Genomic DNA, 16,576 nt, shown 5'->3' on the forward strand with positions numbered 1-16,576 from the left:
TGCAGCACTCCTACATTGGATCTGTCATCACTTCCCACAGCTTATTTCTGCAAGGCTTTCTAAAAAAAAACTTTATTGAACAGAAGTCTTAAATTTTTTTTTCTTATTTATTTTACATTCTTTAATTTAGCTTAAATACTAACCTCACAGATTTTGTTTCTTTTGTGTTACTTGAACTTGTAGGTAAAACAAATAAATAAAAATTAAAAGCACATGTTAATTTCTATCAGACAAAATAGAAAGAATATCTATCAGTAAAAAAAAAGAAAAAAAAGAAAAAAAAACATTTGAGGAATAAAAATATTCGCTACCTGCAACAGAGTATTAGGACCACCGTAAAAATGGCATATGTACATATATAGTACTTTACTACCTAAATTGCTTTACAATCATAGTCCAATTCACCCATTTACACAATGGCGGCTCAACTTCTGAACCCTGGCACTAACCTCTATCCACCAGGAGCCATTGAGGTTCAGTGGAATCTGAACTTGCAATCTTCTGATCTTTAACTAAAATAAAGAAGGACAATTATGAAAAAAAAGTTATTTAATTAATGAGAATGAAGATGTAAGTTTGTGCTTCAAAACACAGCAATTTTACAAGGTAAATAGTAATGTTTTCTCAAAAATAAAATGCTACATTTAGCTTTTAAAATTAGAAAATCAAATGGTACATGTTTACTTTATGTTGCAAACAATTCAGATAAATCCCTCTACTAAGAAAACCTCACTGAATTATCTTTACTTTTTTTGTAAATGTATAACTTTATTCAAAAGTACAACTGCATCGTTAAAGTGCATACATTTTTCCTTGGTAAATTACAACTTTGTACAATTTTATTTTTGTAAAATGTTTCTTTTTTCAAATAATACAACTCTATACTCATGAAATTTAGATTTTTACTCAAATATTTATGACTTTGTTCTCATATATTTGTTTATTTTTCTTCTTTAATGGTGACCCTAACATAAGTTGTCAATTTCTTTGCTCACAAAAGCCCAGATGTCATGATTCAATTTTTTTGTCAATTTTTTTCCCCACTTTTTTTTTACATATGTCAGATTGTATTTGGTATAATTCTGTGCCAGCACACCTATGGTTTAAGATGCTTTCCTCTAAATGACCTCATGCTGTAAGCTGACAGCCAGACAGCTGAGCGTTTAAATAGCTGGAGTGTGTTATAAAAAGACAGAGAGCACCTGGTAAAAGTCCATTAATCTTCAGGTGCTTGGAGGAGACATTCGTTATCAGGGCTTGGGAATTAAACATGAGCATGAATTCTTCAGGGGCACAATATAAAAGAGTTGGATAATTTTAGAAGGGATCACTTCACCTGTAATTTTAGCTCCTCTCCAAGGCCTCTCCGTCTCTGCCGTTTAGAACTAATCCCTTTTGGAATTTGGAAGCTGTGTTCTCCAATCTGTATTCACAAAGTGGATTAAAGAGACTCAAAAGTTCTGCTTTTGTTTTTTTCCTGTCATTAAGTGAGCGATGGGATTGACGAAAGAGGAGGAGAGAGTAAAACAAGTAAACAGTCGCAGCGATCAGGTAAGGAGATGTTTTGACTGCATAAAAACACACTAGGAAAAGTAAAACATTGTTTATCACTTTTTACAATGCAGGTGTTTGTACTGTGCAAATCACACTAACAAATCACTCAATTCAAAAAACACACACACACAAAATCCCAATAATAATTAAAAAGCAAAACACATGAAGCAAATAAAAAGGTTTCAGAAAACAAAAGTAATTTCCTGAAAATTAAAGTAAAAAGTTAAAAAGCAAAACGCAACAAGAAACTGGAAAAGGTAGGTACTATGTGACATCGCTGATTAGATTTTTTGTTGTTTGAGTTTTGAATTAATAATAAGATTCAAGATAAGTAAGGAACAGTCAGTGTCGCTGTAACATTTAATTGAAATGATTGACAAACTTCACTATTCAATCAGTGGAATACCATAGTACCGACCTATCCTGTTTTTTTATCGTGTTACATTTTTAACATCTTATTTTTTTTTTTTTTTACCAAAATCGTGAAGGTAGGCACCATGCGCCATCCATGGTGGGATTATGACGTTTTTCCATCATCAACCAATCAATGACGTCCCATAGTACCTTTTTGTTATTTCACATTTCCAATTGATTTCTGGAAATTGTTTTTATTTCCTGAAACATTTCATTTTTCTTTTGTTTTTTTTGTTTTTTTTTATAATTGTGTTTTTGGTTTGTGGATTTTTTTTCTTTATTTATTTATTTCTAAAATGTATTTCTATCTTTGTGATCTTTAATATGTTTTTGCTTTGAGTGATTTGTTGGCCCTTCGGGGCCACCGTATGTTTGTCAAAACCAAGTCATCCACAAACACATTTTTACGAAGTCATGTTAAGTTTGTGGTACATCAGAACTGTCAATCAAAGCCACTTCTTTAGGAGTATAAGCATAAAGGCTGTTTGCAGAAGTGGCGTTTCATTGGAACGTTTACAGCCTTATTAAGGCATCTGCAATATTGTATTAGACAATGACTGATTGCTGCAACGATGACATTCACTGCGTTAGCCTTCAACCTTAAAAGAGGCAGGTCACATCAGCTGCTAAGTACAAAAGAGATGTTCATAATTTACTGTCCCATTACTTCAGCCCTGTCGTAGGGGACTTCTGGGAAGGAGCGAGGGCAAGATAAAGGGAGGGGCAAAGGAAAAAAAAAGCAAAAACAAGCAAATGTGGAAAAATCGGGATCAATCAAGCACACAATGGAGAGAAAAGCAGCTGAGGAACACAGAGACGCATGAGTGCAAATTGTATCATTTCCTGATGTTTATTTTATCTGAGGTGGCAGGTGTGTCAGATCCACAACCTTGTAGAGCTTCTCTGGCCCGTTCTCAATGGCTGTGTGGGTCGACTACAGATAAGACAGTAATGAAGCCGAATGGGAATAACACAGACCACCAAAGGAAGCCTCTGGCCAGATAACCAGGCATGAATGTTGCTACAATCCCTGCTTCCTTTGCTACCCTTTGTCTCACAACATAAATATCCTCCTTCATCCCTGTCCTGCTGGCTCTGTTTGTTTTGGGACTGTCGATGAAGGAAAATAAATTGTGCTGATTCCCAGTGGGTAGTCGAGACACTGGAAGCTCCGTGTTTATCTTATCACACGAGAGCGCCTTATGCAGGGGAGGTTTAAAGCTAAATGTGGAATGTGGGAGCTAACGGATCATGTCAGACATTCATTAGTGGTATATCACATCAGGCAGAGGCCATGAGGCATCGCTGGATCTTATTCACTTTGTGGGGATCAGACAGTTCAGCACAAGGATATCATTAGCAAATACACGTTTTAGTTAGGAGAGACACCGGATCCTTTCATTCCATACATCCTAATGACTCCATTGCTCAACTAAAAAGAATAATAATAAATGGATTGCAGTGTTTAAATAATTGACCAAATGATAAAGGACATAGTGGAACACTTCCACTTCGACTTAAAAACAGTTTGTCATAAAAAAAAATGAAAATTGATCATAAAATTACAAATGTATCCAATCAGAGGGTTAAGAAAATATATATTTAAAGAAACATATTTAGTACCAGTGTCAAAAATAATTAATACATCCAATATGAATGACAACTTAGCAAGATAAATGGTCATTAAGGCTGTATCATGTCTTTAAGCTTCTAAAAAGTGACATATGAGCATGTAAATTAATATCTAATAATTCCTGATGATATTAATCTGTTGAATAACTCCAACCTGACCAATAAAAAGCAGTAGAAAATTACCAGTTGTCAAATTTACTGAAAACATGTAATTTATGGATCCGGTTACTATCAGAACAGCCTTAATGTCCCATTGAGACTCGGCATTGAGAGCCCAGCACTCGAAAACATGCCATCAAAGTAGTCAAACCTTTTATGCTCCCCCCAAAGGTATTCATGTATTTGTGGCGTGATGTGTGAGCAAGTGGAGCAAGTACAGAATTACTGACAGCACTGTGGGTAAAAACAAGCCCACGTGGTCTATGTGTGTGTGTGTGTCTAAAACACTATTTCACAAAAATAAGAAAAGCATATTTTGCCGTTTTATACAAAAAAGGTCGAAACATGTGAAATTACTCAATTTCTTACGCTCCAAATCTTTTGTTCCACATGAAAACTTAACTTTATATGTCAGTCTGATGCACGGGTCTGTAACCTTCAACACTTCAGGTCATTTGGGTGGATTTTTTAGAGCCCACAACCCAAAAGAAGCTTTAAAGTCTAAGTCCACCCTTTAGAAAATAAAACTTTGTATTTATGTTATTGTTACTATACAATCAATATCAATAGGTGTTTTTGGAATGCATAAAACCTTGATAGAAAATAACTTTAAAAAAAGTTCAAATTAATCACCTGTGTGACATAGGATCATCTCACTGCAGAAAATGTAGTAGGTAGTGCCATGTAAGCAATTATTGAGAAAAAACCAAATAAATAAAAAATATGCACACACACTCAGTGCATAATATGCATTGTTGATGGATGTAAACCATAAATTTAGAAACGTAATTGACAAAAATTACATCAGGACTAATTGAATCACTAATTAAGTGACCCTTACCCTATTTTGTGTACTTTTTTCCTTTTCAAAATTAGAAAATCATCTCTATGATCCAATTTATGGATCCTGGTTGTGCTTACTGACCTGAAATTTGAGGGGGAAAAAAAAAACGTTATTGATTTTGAATCTGTCAAGTTTTTTCTTTTTTCTTTTCTGATTTTGGTCAACTACAAAGCTGTCTGGCTTGGTGGAATGTTGGGACATAACAGCTACTTTGGTGAAGAACCTTACAAAGTAGGCTAATACGCTTCAACTGTTTGTGAATGAGCATCTTCTGCTTGGTTTGCCTTGTAATCAAAAAATACATTAGAATTAAACAATATTTTTCTTCCAACTAGAGAAACACAATAGAGGGGTTCAAGAGCCACATGTGGCTCCGGAGCTTCTGTTCTGATGGATTTAAGTGGAATTATTATTATTTTTCTTTTTTACTTAAAAATAATATTACTGGGTGAGTATTTTTTCCACCACTTTGTATGATATTTTGCTCACATAATGAACCTCTCTCTGCTTTTATTTTGAAAATCTTTCAGACTAATGGCATTTTTTGCCAGGTCATTCAAACTTTTCCCTTTTTCTCCAAGTTTTATCATATATATAGGACATTTTAAAGCCCACAGGTTGGAATTACATCATGCAAGAACCAAACCAACAGCAAATCACAGAATTCTCATCTCGGTTTGAGTATTGTTACTCTACAACATTTTTGACATGGGCTGGTGTTTTGGAGTGCGTGTGCTTTTAGGGAGAATGAGTTTTGCTGTTGCACTCTTGTTGCCTCCTCTTCCCCTCCTTCTCCTGTCCCTCCATCCAACACCCTCTCCCTTCTTATTATTCTCATTCTGCACTAGAGGGCCGTCAGTGAACCCTGAATGCATTATGCTGTCTGCTCCATTGTTTGTGCTGTTTCTCTGTTCCTACGCCCCACTCTCTCCCAATATTTGTTTTCATTAATCACAATGGGTGCCGGCTGCGGGTGTCTTGATGGCTGTTTTTGCTCGTCTTTTGTTCCACGCGCGCAAGCTTTTGTCTTTGGACGCGGGCTTTCTGTATTTTCTGTGTGCACTGCTGTATTTGTGTTGGCATGCGTGCGTTCAAGTATTTGAACACGTGCATGAATTGCGACATGCAAGCACACGGATGAAGACAGAGGAGGGGAGGAACGGGCCACTCGGCATGTGGTAATTTATCCCTCCTTGTTTTGTTTTGCCTTTGATCTGGGCTCATTACAACTGTTTTTAGAGAAACGAGTGGGTAAGCTGAGGACAGTTTGAAGTAAATGATGTCAAAAAAAGGAGGAAATTCACTCTCAGAGTTTTGGCTTTCTCTATGACTAGTGATGGATCTCTTTACTGTTGCAATATTTCCCAATAATGTGGCTTTTATGGCCATCGTAGTCAAACTATTAAATCTTCAGCAACAGCTCAAAGAATGAGGAAAAAACTACTTGTGATCATTTGGCCGTGCAAGCCTGTGTCGGAGTATATCAATCAAATAAAAATGTTTAAAGAGACTTGTACCAAAACTTTGTTTGGTTAAACTGATTTTTTTTTTTGTTGGATATCTTTCTAAAGGATCAAACCTCCAAAATAAATTAAATAAAATTTGAGAAAAAAAATAAAAACTTTATTAGTATTCATAGGAGGTTTTCATTACTGGAGAACCTTCGCCGCTCTCATTGCCACCTGCTGCCATCATATGGTCTTCATTATTGTTTTCTTCCAGGTGTTTATTTAGTTTGTTATTTTAATCACATCAGTTATGATGTGGCACTTTATGAATAAGATTAAATAGTTTTCTTTCCAATAACTTGGCTATAATTTTCCGTTTCCTTGCTTAATTTAAGGCATTTTTGTTTTTTTGTTTTTGTTGGTCTTAAAATTCCAGGTCAAAAATAACCCGTAGGCTAACTCTGGTTTATTTATGAAGTATGGATGCAAGTTCTCACTTAAAAAAAAAGCCAGAAATGTTTATATCAATGTCCATATGCTCCCCTGCTCTTCCTCCTGCCCTCTCACTGCTGGATCTTACATTATAACTTACAGTATTTACCCTCTGACTGGATTTTTCTCCCCTCAGATTCACTGCTGTTTGTTTCTGCTGTTAAAAGTGAGACTCTCACCTATTACATGGACTTGGTCACTTGTGAATTTTACGCTTTTTCTTAGAATATTAAAAAACAAATCTGTGTTTTTAACTTGTTCTGTCCAGTGGCTGAGCAGATTGGTGAGAGCTCCTCTTGTGTTGGACAGATTTCACTGTTACAATTACGACTATTCAGACATAGAAGGTGTATATTTGTGTAAACTGTGGAGTATTTTCCTAAACAATGGAAACAATCTAAGATCATACCTCTAATTAAGGATGAAAAGTCAGGGTTTACTGCTTCCAATTGCAGACCAGTTCATATTCTCCCTGTTTTGATTAGAGGTAGGACGAAATATTGGGTATGGCGAACAATGGCGATATTTTAACTCACAAACAATCCCTGATCCCCTCTTTCCTTTAATTGGTTTTTATAACGAAACCATAGAAGTTCACCAGGAGGCACATCTCACCAACAAGACAGGGAAATGTTTGGTAGTGGTGCCACATCATCATTTTTTACCGGATTGATATGTTTCAATTTATTCTTAAATAAGGTTTAGGGGAAAACAAAGACATACATTTGCTTACAAAATAATATTTGATGTTCTTTTTTTCACTGTCCATCTGTATGAGAAGAACCATGCTGTTTAAACCTTCTGTTGCATGGGATCAACTTTCTGAGATAAGGCTTATTAATAACAAATATCATCAAAAAGATTTTAAAAATAACATAAATGGACCACTTCCGATAACTAAAGATGTGTATGATTTGTTGTAAAGAAGTGTATGTGTTATTGGTTTGGTGGGCACAAAAAATAAATTGTTTGGAACTTATTAGAATGTGTTTTTAAATGTGAATCTGATTGATTAGTTTGTGAATTTGTGAAACCCTCTAAAATTTTTGTGAAACTTTGTGCATTTTATGCTTATGGACCCAAAAAAGACTAGCAGCAACCACTTTGTGGAAGCTAATGGGGTTCCAAATAAAACCCCTTTTGTATTTGAGGCTATAAACTTGATTTATGTTCATTATGTTTCCATACATTTCGTGTGGGACTGAAGAAGAAAAAAGAAGAGACCGGGGTGTTAGAAAAGGGGGAAAGGAGTACAAAAAATGGAGTTATAATAATAAATTCTTAACATTTTTATTTTAGAATTCAGCCCCAAAATCAAAGCTATTTAGGTCAGGCATCTGTCTCTTACAATGTTAATGAAATCTTGATGCTTCCAAAAATTGTTTTCCTGTTTCAGTCTAATCATTTGTTTCTCTCAGAATTTTAAATTTCAGCTAAGTGCCTCTTTCTTCTCCTTCTTTCCTTTCATCATTACACATCTTGTTGATTTGTTTGGCTCTAACAGGCAATGTTGCCATAAGGTGAATAAATAAATCATCTATAAAGAAATATTAAGACTTGTCTGGTGCAGTTTTTCCCCTCTTTCCTTCTGTTCAGCCTGTGATTCTCGGTTATTTCTGGTCTCATTCACATTTCATTTTGATAAAATTCATTTTCAGCACACTCTGTTTGTCTTTCTCCCTCCTGTGTGTGACACACATAGCTTTTTTTCATCTTTTTGCCAGCGTTTCTCAGAACACCATCCCTGATATATGGATTTCAACACTGTTAAAAATTTCACAAGCTCCATAGAATCAATTCCAATTAAATATCAAATAGTGCCTCCATTTTCGCCCCATCGCTGGGTGCTCTGCAGCTTCTCACCAGCATGTGGTCCTGAATGTATTTGCCTTTCTCTCCAGGGCTTTTGTGACTCTGATGTCCTTTTCTCTTTGTTTGTGCGGGAATATCTCAGTTTAAATCATAATTTTAACTTAAATGTGCAGATTTTTAGTATGGAAAGCAGAGTTTAAAGTGTGTTTAGGAAGTGATTCCAAACTAAGACCAAAAAAGAGAATACAGTTAGTAAATTGTAACTTTTCTGTTAAAAAATTTGATTTTAGTAGCAGTAATTAAAAAAAAAAAATAGAATATTCTGACAGTATCATGTGATTACAATTTTCTTTTTTTGGAACATATACACTACATTTCACATTATATAATTAAATCAATTTAGGTTCATCCATCAATTAATCCAGGGGTCTGGAACTTCCATTTTCCATTTTGGCTTCGAAGTGCTAACAGTTTACATTATGAGTTTAAACATTTTTGTGAATTTATTTTTGTTGTCATTTATGTTCAGATTTTTAACATGTTAGATAACTAAGCAAATTGATGCACATAATGTATATTCTTATCTTCTGCTGCACAACATAGTCTAGTTACTGTTCAGACACAAAGTTCTTAAAGTAAAAAAAATGCATAAGGATGATTCATTGCAAAAAGGATGAGAGTCCGGCAAAGTCCTAATGATAGAAAATGTCATGTTTGACTTGGCTTCATTGCAGTTTTAATTATGCAAGCTGTAAATCTAAATTTGTAAATCTGCTACAATAGATCTGTCTTATATAACACAGCATGCATTTTATTTTGAAAGCAATGCCAAAAGAGTAAACCAGTGTGGTTATCAGTGTAATGTGTTTCTTCTAATTTTAAAAAAGAAAGCATTATAAAATTGGCTTTTTCAAACTTAAAATGCATAAATTATGCCATATTTTGTCTTTTTTTTCTTTTTACTTTGCTATAATGTCAATGGTTACAGAGTGCCAAAGTGATAGGTTACTCCAAACTATTTATATTAAGTATATATAAAAATATAAGGTGTGCTGAAGTCCTTCAGCAACTTTAAGGTGATAAGATAAAGATTTAGGTTGATGACTTTCTTCATTTTTACATAGAAGACCTCATTTTTTGACCCAACTTGGGGTCTGGAATATAAAAGCAGAATTCCCTTCCTTATACTTTTACCTCTAAAGGTAGCAGTTTACTTTCAAAAATCTTTACACAGGAATTTTCTTGAAATATGCAGCTGTAGTGTCCTTTTTTTGACATGTTTTCTGAGCAACATTTGTTTTAATACTTTCAGCTTAAAATGACTAATTTTCCAGTTCATGTAAAAGATGAGGGGAAACATGAACTTCAACAGGAGTTTTAGATGTGAAATGTAGTACACCATGTAGGATACACTGACATTTACCTCAGGTTAACTGTATCATCCTAATACCGCGAGGAAGAAGCGAAGCTAAGAAGAAATCTGTTCCTATACACACTCATTCTTTGCTCACCGATTAATTAAGTGGACGACTGTAAGTCTCACTGATTTCCCTGATTAAAGGAATCCCTCCAAGCCTTAAAAAACAGTAAGACCGGAAGACAAGTGAGCTTCTTCATCTTTTCATGTTCTAATATGCCTCAGTGGACCGAGTTTTGACCTCCCGATCCTCATGACTTAAACCTCTTTTTCCTTTCAACACAGAACGAAGGAATTTAAAATTCTATCACACAGGCCAGACCCACTTCACATGAAAAATACTCAGGTCATTTCAATACATTAATATTTTCTGGATGCATAGTAATTGTTGATGCATTGACTGAATCTGTTTGAAATAGATGTGACACTTGCAGGAGCTTACAGTTCTGCTAATTAATCCAATCCAGAGACAGCAGTCAACAGTTCCCGTCTCTTCTATCCAGTACAGGGGTCTCCAACTCAAGGCCCACGAGCCAAGTATGACTGTTTTAGCCCCCTATTTTGGCTCATTAAGTTGATGAATAAGTTTAGATTTTTAATATGTCAGAAAAAAGAGCTAAATTATGCATATAAAGAAAATTCTGCTGCACAACTGTGCTTCTAAATGTTTTTAGAAAAAGAATAAAGGTGCATAATAGCCATAATGATAAAAATATATATAGAAAATGTGATGTTTTTAATTATTTAAATCTGAATCTGTAAATCTGCTACAGCAGGTTTGTTTCCTTTTTGACATGTAATGCATTTTATTTTGAAAGGAACTTGTGCTGCTGTCAAAAGTGAATGAAGTAAAAATTGTCAAATATAGAAACATACTCATCAGAATATTTGTAGGGCTATAATTTAAGTATTTGTAAATTTTAAAAAGCTACATTCCATAAGGGCTGCACGGTGGCGCAGTGGTTAGCGCTCTCGCCTCACAGCGATCCTCCCACCGTCCAAAAACATGCTTCATAGGTTAATTAGTGACTCTAAATTGCCCCTAGGTGTGAATGTGTGAGTGGATGTGTGTGTGATTGAGGCCCTGCGACATACTGGCGACCTGTCCAGGGTGTACCCCGCCTTCGCCCATCAGTAGCCGGGATAGGCTCCAGCACCCCCGCGACCCCGAAAGGGACAAAGCGGTCAAGAGAATGGATGGATGGGTACATTCCATAAATGGAAAGTTTATTTGGACACAAAAATATAAATTGCATGTTTTTAGTCAATAAGAAACTTGCTCGAATGGCTCTTATATGGTTAGGGATTGCAGACAACCACTTTACAATTTAAAATGATAAATTGTCACTATGCATGGAATTTGAAGCGATAAATGCCAATAACTTTTGGCCCAAAGAAACAGAAAAGCAAACTTTTAAATAGACTAAGGGGTTCTAAACAACAAAGTCCTTACAGCTGAGGTTTATTTTCAACAGCAACAAAAAAAGGAAAAAAGAAGTAACAACTCAAGAACCAGCAAAGCTTTCCACCCATAAAGATGTATCTAAAATATATTCTAAACAACATAAAATGCTACAGTTTTTCTCTACTTTTACAGTGAGAAGTTTCAGTGGCTCACCTGTAGAAAGCATAACATCATTTGAGTTTAGGGTAACAAAAATGGAGTTCTGGCAGGCCGCGGCGTCAGGCTCAGCTCTACTGCCAGCAGCTGCCTGTCCCAATGCCAACTCACATCAGTTTAGCTGATCCCCTTTCAAGCATTTAACTGGCAGATCACAAACAGAGAGCCCACTCTAAGCTGCATAAACTTCTGCTACTTCTTCTGCGAGCTGCTAGCCACCTCTCTGGAAACTCTCAGTAATCCAGCTTTCCCCAGGTCTTTCCTTCATGCTGGATGTGAAGTAATCGATATGTCAGTCAAATTGATGCTTGCTCTGTTCTCTACAAGGGATCTTTGCTGCTAGTCTTGTTAGCATTCTACATAGCACATGGAGGGCTGGGCGGCGTGCTTCTTTCCCCATCTTTCCATGGTGGCGTACAAGAGGAAAAAGATACAGATCCATGCTGTCAAAAACCAATAATACTGACTGAAACTAAAGTTTGGATCAGTAAACCAACACACGCTTAGAAATATGAGCCATTTAGTTAATAAAAGAAAGGCGTTTGTTACAAAAGGGGTCAATCTGAGGACTTTAAGAAATCTCAGTGACACTGAGTGCCACGTTTTTCCACTAAGCTCACTGGAGTGTAACTAGAGAAAATAGGGTTATAAGATAAGGTGAAAATATCTAATTAGTGCTGTTGGAGGAAGTAAAGCACTTTGCAGAATTTCAAACAAGCTCAAAAGGTGCTTCAATAAAGGAAACTACAAACCAATTATCCTTTTGGTGAAAGCAAAAGAGGAATTATGTCATTTGCTCAAACCACTATCCATTAAAACTGTTTTAATTTATATTTTGCTATCAAATAAATCTAGCTGTCCAATCTAAAAAAAAAAATCTGTAATTTCTGCTGTTTTGCTTTAAACTAGGAAAGAAGGGTTTTGCTCCTGTAAATGCTACAAGTCCTGTCAGTGCCACCTATGCTTTTAGTCACATGATCCCATACATGAGTGGACCTGTCCGCATGCTGCTGGTTTATTGGTTGTCCAAACCTGTGGAGGGTCACAAGCTGATGTGGTGACATCTTATTGAAGGAAGCACATGTGCAGTTCTCTTGAGGCTTTTGTGGCCACCTTAAGGGCTGATTTAAACTTTCAAGCGATTTGTAGTCGCTCATGTTGCAGTGGTCGCATGGCCATCGGAGCGGTATCGCCCCAGTCGCTCTAGAATGCGACACCAGCTGGTGATGTCTTCCACGACTCTTGCTTACGAATCACGTAATGTAACTTGAATTTTTTTTAGCAATTACACCTGGTTCACCACACCGGGCGTCATTCCACGCTGCAAAGTCCCACCGAATGGAGACTGCTTCCATTTTCTGCCCTTGTTAACTTATGGTGTAGTTCACACCAGACGTGAAGCACCGCGGTCCGTGCAGCGATCGTTTCGGTCTATTTTTTGTACAAGCCACAAGTGATTCACATCAATTCTGACAGAAGACACATGAGAAAATCCGGTCAATTTTCAAAATATAACCAATTTTTCACAATAAAATACAGCAATTGACGAATGTGATCATATTTTGGTATCTAAAAAGATGAAAATTAACACACTAACACACAAAAACACACACAGACACTGAGACACACACAGATGAATGTGGTGGGAGTGTGTGGTTTTGGGTGTCTGATGGTTGCAAAAAAAAAATATATAAAAAAGCTCTAAATAACCACAGTTGAGCAGAAGCGACCAACACGGAAAAATACGAGTCTGGTGTGAACTGGAGGTGAAGCGGATACCGCGTCCGGTGTGAACCAGATGTTACAGTATGCAATGACAGAGGAAACTGTCCAGAAAAAACCCTGAAAATGATGAAAACTTAACTGAAGAAATTATACAAAATACGTAATTTTACACAGACATGCACAAATAGAGAGGACAACTAGATAAAAAAATAGAGCAAGTTACTTGAAAGATATGTCTTATAACTCATATCTTCAGCACTAGAAAATGCCCAATTTTATTTATTTTTTTGTTCTACTTTTGTATTCACTGCTTCTGTTTAGTGGATGAACACACCACTTCCTCCACTGTCTCATCCTTTACCTGCACGAATGCAGATTCCGCAAGTGTACGAGTAGGATGTTGCTCTGTTAAAAACAAACACTGGAGATGATTGGGTCGCTTGAAAAGTATAAACGCCCCCCAGAAATGTATCACAGTTATCGCGAACAGTTGCAACCAAAACAAGGCAACATTAGTATGAACCAGACCATGCAATTGTATATATGATTGATGCAAAGGCTGGTCACTGTAAAGTATCAGCTGACCTTAAGGGATGTCATGAAAATGGAATGTAAAAATGTAAGCTGCATACAGTTATGACGTACAGTTGATGCTGTCGTATGATGTCCTTAGGCCATACTCTAGTCATTAGTAAGCACTGGCTCCTTACTGACCGTGCACAAGTACTGCATACATGGTGTGTGCAGTTGGACACTCATAAGGTGTCCACACAAACTACTCTGTCAAACTTTCTAATTTTAACAGTCAGGCTGCAAGCACAGAACACACAATGGGCACACAAGGGTTGTCCTTGCGCAGTATGTAGGTTTAAGAAATAAAAATCCCGTACGACGTGCCTGTGCTTCACCTACTCTGCTGTTATGTGTTGTTCAAGTGTTTGTGATGACTCGACACAATTGATCTTATACATTTTGTGCAGGACATCATGCCTCCCTTACAGATTTGCCCATTTTTTGCCCCCAGATAGTCCATATGCACCATCAAAGGCAGTAGTGACAATTATATGAATAACCACACAACTTCTGAGCTGTGAAAGTGAAAGTTTTGTCAGCTTTTTGAACAAATATGCATTTATTTTTAAACCACAGACATTTTATTTGAGGCCAGGAGTCTGCTGAAAAAATAAACTGTCTATTTGTCAAAAAGTAATGTTGGAATAAAGATAAATACAACATAGATCAAAACATATGGAATTACTACAATTGTTGAATAAAGACAAACAAGTTCTGAGTCTTCTGTATCATGAATCTTACAACTTATCAAACTTATAAGACATTTGCAGAGCAGTTCATTAAAATTGTGTCAAAAGAATTTTTTGCTTGTTCTCACCCACTGCTTTTCTTTGTTACTCCTCCCCTATGATGTAAAAATCCATAATGTTGTAAACGAAGCCAAGGATCAATGCTGTAGGCAGGGTAACGCCAGAGCACTGCCACTAGTGTATTCCTACAATGATCTAATGGTTAAAAACACATTGACAAAACAAGAAGGGAAGATCTGAGACAGCCTCACGCCCACATCGCTCTCGCCAGAGACATCATGAAATTAAGCAGGAACCTATAACGGGTTTCTGCTCTGTGCCCCCGCTAGCACACAGCCACATTCACTCCAGCATACCCCCCCTTTTTTTTTATATTGACAGGATCTCCACTGGGGTAGAATCATAATAGCTATCATGACACATTTTTTTATGTTAAGAATGAAGGCCAATTAGTTTAACAAATAGGAGACAAATCTTGTTTGACAAAAACTGATAAAAGGGCATTTGAAACAGATCTGCTGGGAGAAATTTTCTAAGCATTTATTTTCAAAGCTGTCTGTGTTTGAGTCGCATCCGCCAGTATAAAGATAAATTCACACTTTTGGAATAAAGAGCTTTTAATGTTTCATCTCTGACAATAAACATAAAGGACACTATAAAAAACAATAGGTTGCTTGTAGATTTATTTATTTATTGAAAGCAGTTTTTGACACTTGTATAGAAGAGTTTACTTGAAGCACTCGGGTGTGTGATAAGTCAACGACAAGGACAAAAGGCATCAGCAGTGCAAAGTGATAAGTATTTGTTGCCCGTCTGGCTTGGAGGAATTATATGGTCATTTCCAAACAATTTGAAACACATCTATTTTTTGAAAGCAGTCGTCTCTGAAAGGATGTCAAAGTGTTCTCACATTGATTCAAGAAAGCTGAACTCCTTCCGATGGCTTGTGACAGTCATTAATTTAAATTTAGCGCCCTCAATTTCTTGTAGAAAACATAGTAACGAGTGGATGCTGCAACAAGTTCACCCCAATGCCAACCGTTGATGTGTCATGTTCAATTACACCAAAACACCTAAAACTACATCCCAGACTCTGCATGCCTGAGTTAGTATGTTAAATGTTTAAGTTCATGGCAGCACAATTACTGTCTAAGAGGACAAATGGGGGTTAAAAAAGATAAAGCAAGTGTGGCGTGTACTAAATGGGAAAAAGAAGAGCAGCTGCTTGGAATGGATTTACAAACCATGTTAGAATCATGTCAAACTGCAGCACATAAGTTGGGTTATAATACAGAATTTCCCATTCTATTCTAGCTAATAAAAGTTTTTGTAGTGATTGCAGTTTGTATCATAACTTTAAAATTAAAATAAAGCAGTTCATATCATTTTCGGACAATTGCTATTTAACAAAAAACGTTTGCCTCTTTCAATTTTTTTCTCTTTTTTTTGAGTTATCTGGTTTTATCTTATAATAATTGCGCATGGTGAGCTATTGTGGTACATATTTTCCTGCACTCCTTGTATGTGATGTATACAATTTACCAGTAAGCCTAACTTTGTTGGAATAACCTCGAGTCAGGATATACCTTTATTTTGGCGAGGCAAACTTTCCAGAGTAAAACTGAAACACACATAAACCACAGTAAAATATGTCTATTAAACTCTATATATAGAGGACAAAATCGGTAAGTTAAAGTAAAACTTACAGACAATGGAGTCGGTGATGCAAACAAGAGGAGGATGGAAGAGAATTTCAACAGGTGATGAGATCACGTGGACAAATGAATAACTAATATGGCTGACACAGACTTCCTGAAAAAAAAAAAAAATTCAAAATAAAAGGACCAACTAAATGTTGCTTCAATTCAGAGGAAGACAAACTGAACTAACACAGGGGCAGAACACATATTGTTGAAAAACATTCAGTCTCTTGATATTTATTTATTTATTTATTTTAAGGGAACTGCATAGAATTTTTAATTTTTAAATGCGGATTATAAAACAGAGCACGTTCCACTCATGCATGTAAGTCTCTACTGTTCATCATAAAATAAACTGTCAGCTCACAGATACTTACACCTTGTTTCTGATCAGGAGGCTCTGCCATGTTTTTTTTTTTTTTTTTTTTTTTTTTTT

The 16,576-nt window shown here is 36.1% G+C and overlaps 1 long non-coding RNA gene across 2 annotated transcripts in view; it reads right to left on the bottom strand.

Annotated features, from left to right (window-relative positions):
* LOC118599218 overlaps window positions 1-16,568 on the bottom strand; it is a 118,099-nt gene extending 101,531 nt beyond the window's left edge. For both annotated transcript variants that reach the window (XR_004948522.1, XR_004948523.1), the window contains exon 1: window positions 16,147-16,568. This is a non-coding gene — a long non-coding RNA (uncharacterized LOC118599218). The remainder of the gene's footprint in view (window positions 1-16,146) is intronic.
* Window positions 16,569-16,576: the final 8 nt, after the last annotated feature.

Source organism: Oryzias melastigma, linkage group LG10 (assembly GCF_002922805.2).
Source record: "Oryzias melastigma strain HK-1 linkage group LG10, ASM292280v2, whole genome shotgun sequence".
In the NCBI taxonomy this organism is placed as follows: domain Eukaryota; kingdom Metazoa; phylum Chordata; class Actinopteri; order Beloniformes; family Adrianichthyidae; genus Oryzias; species Oryzias melastigma.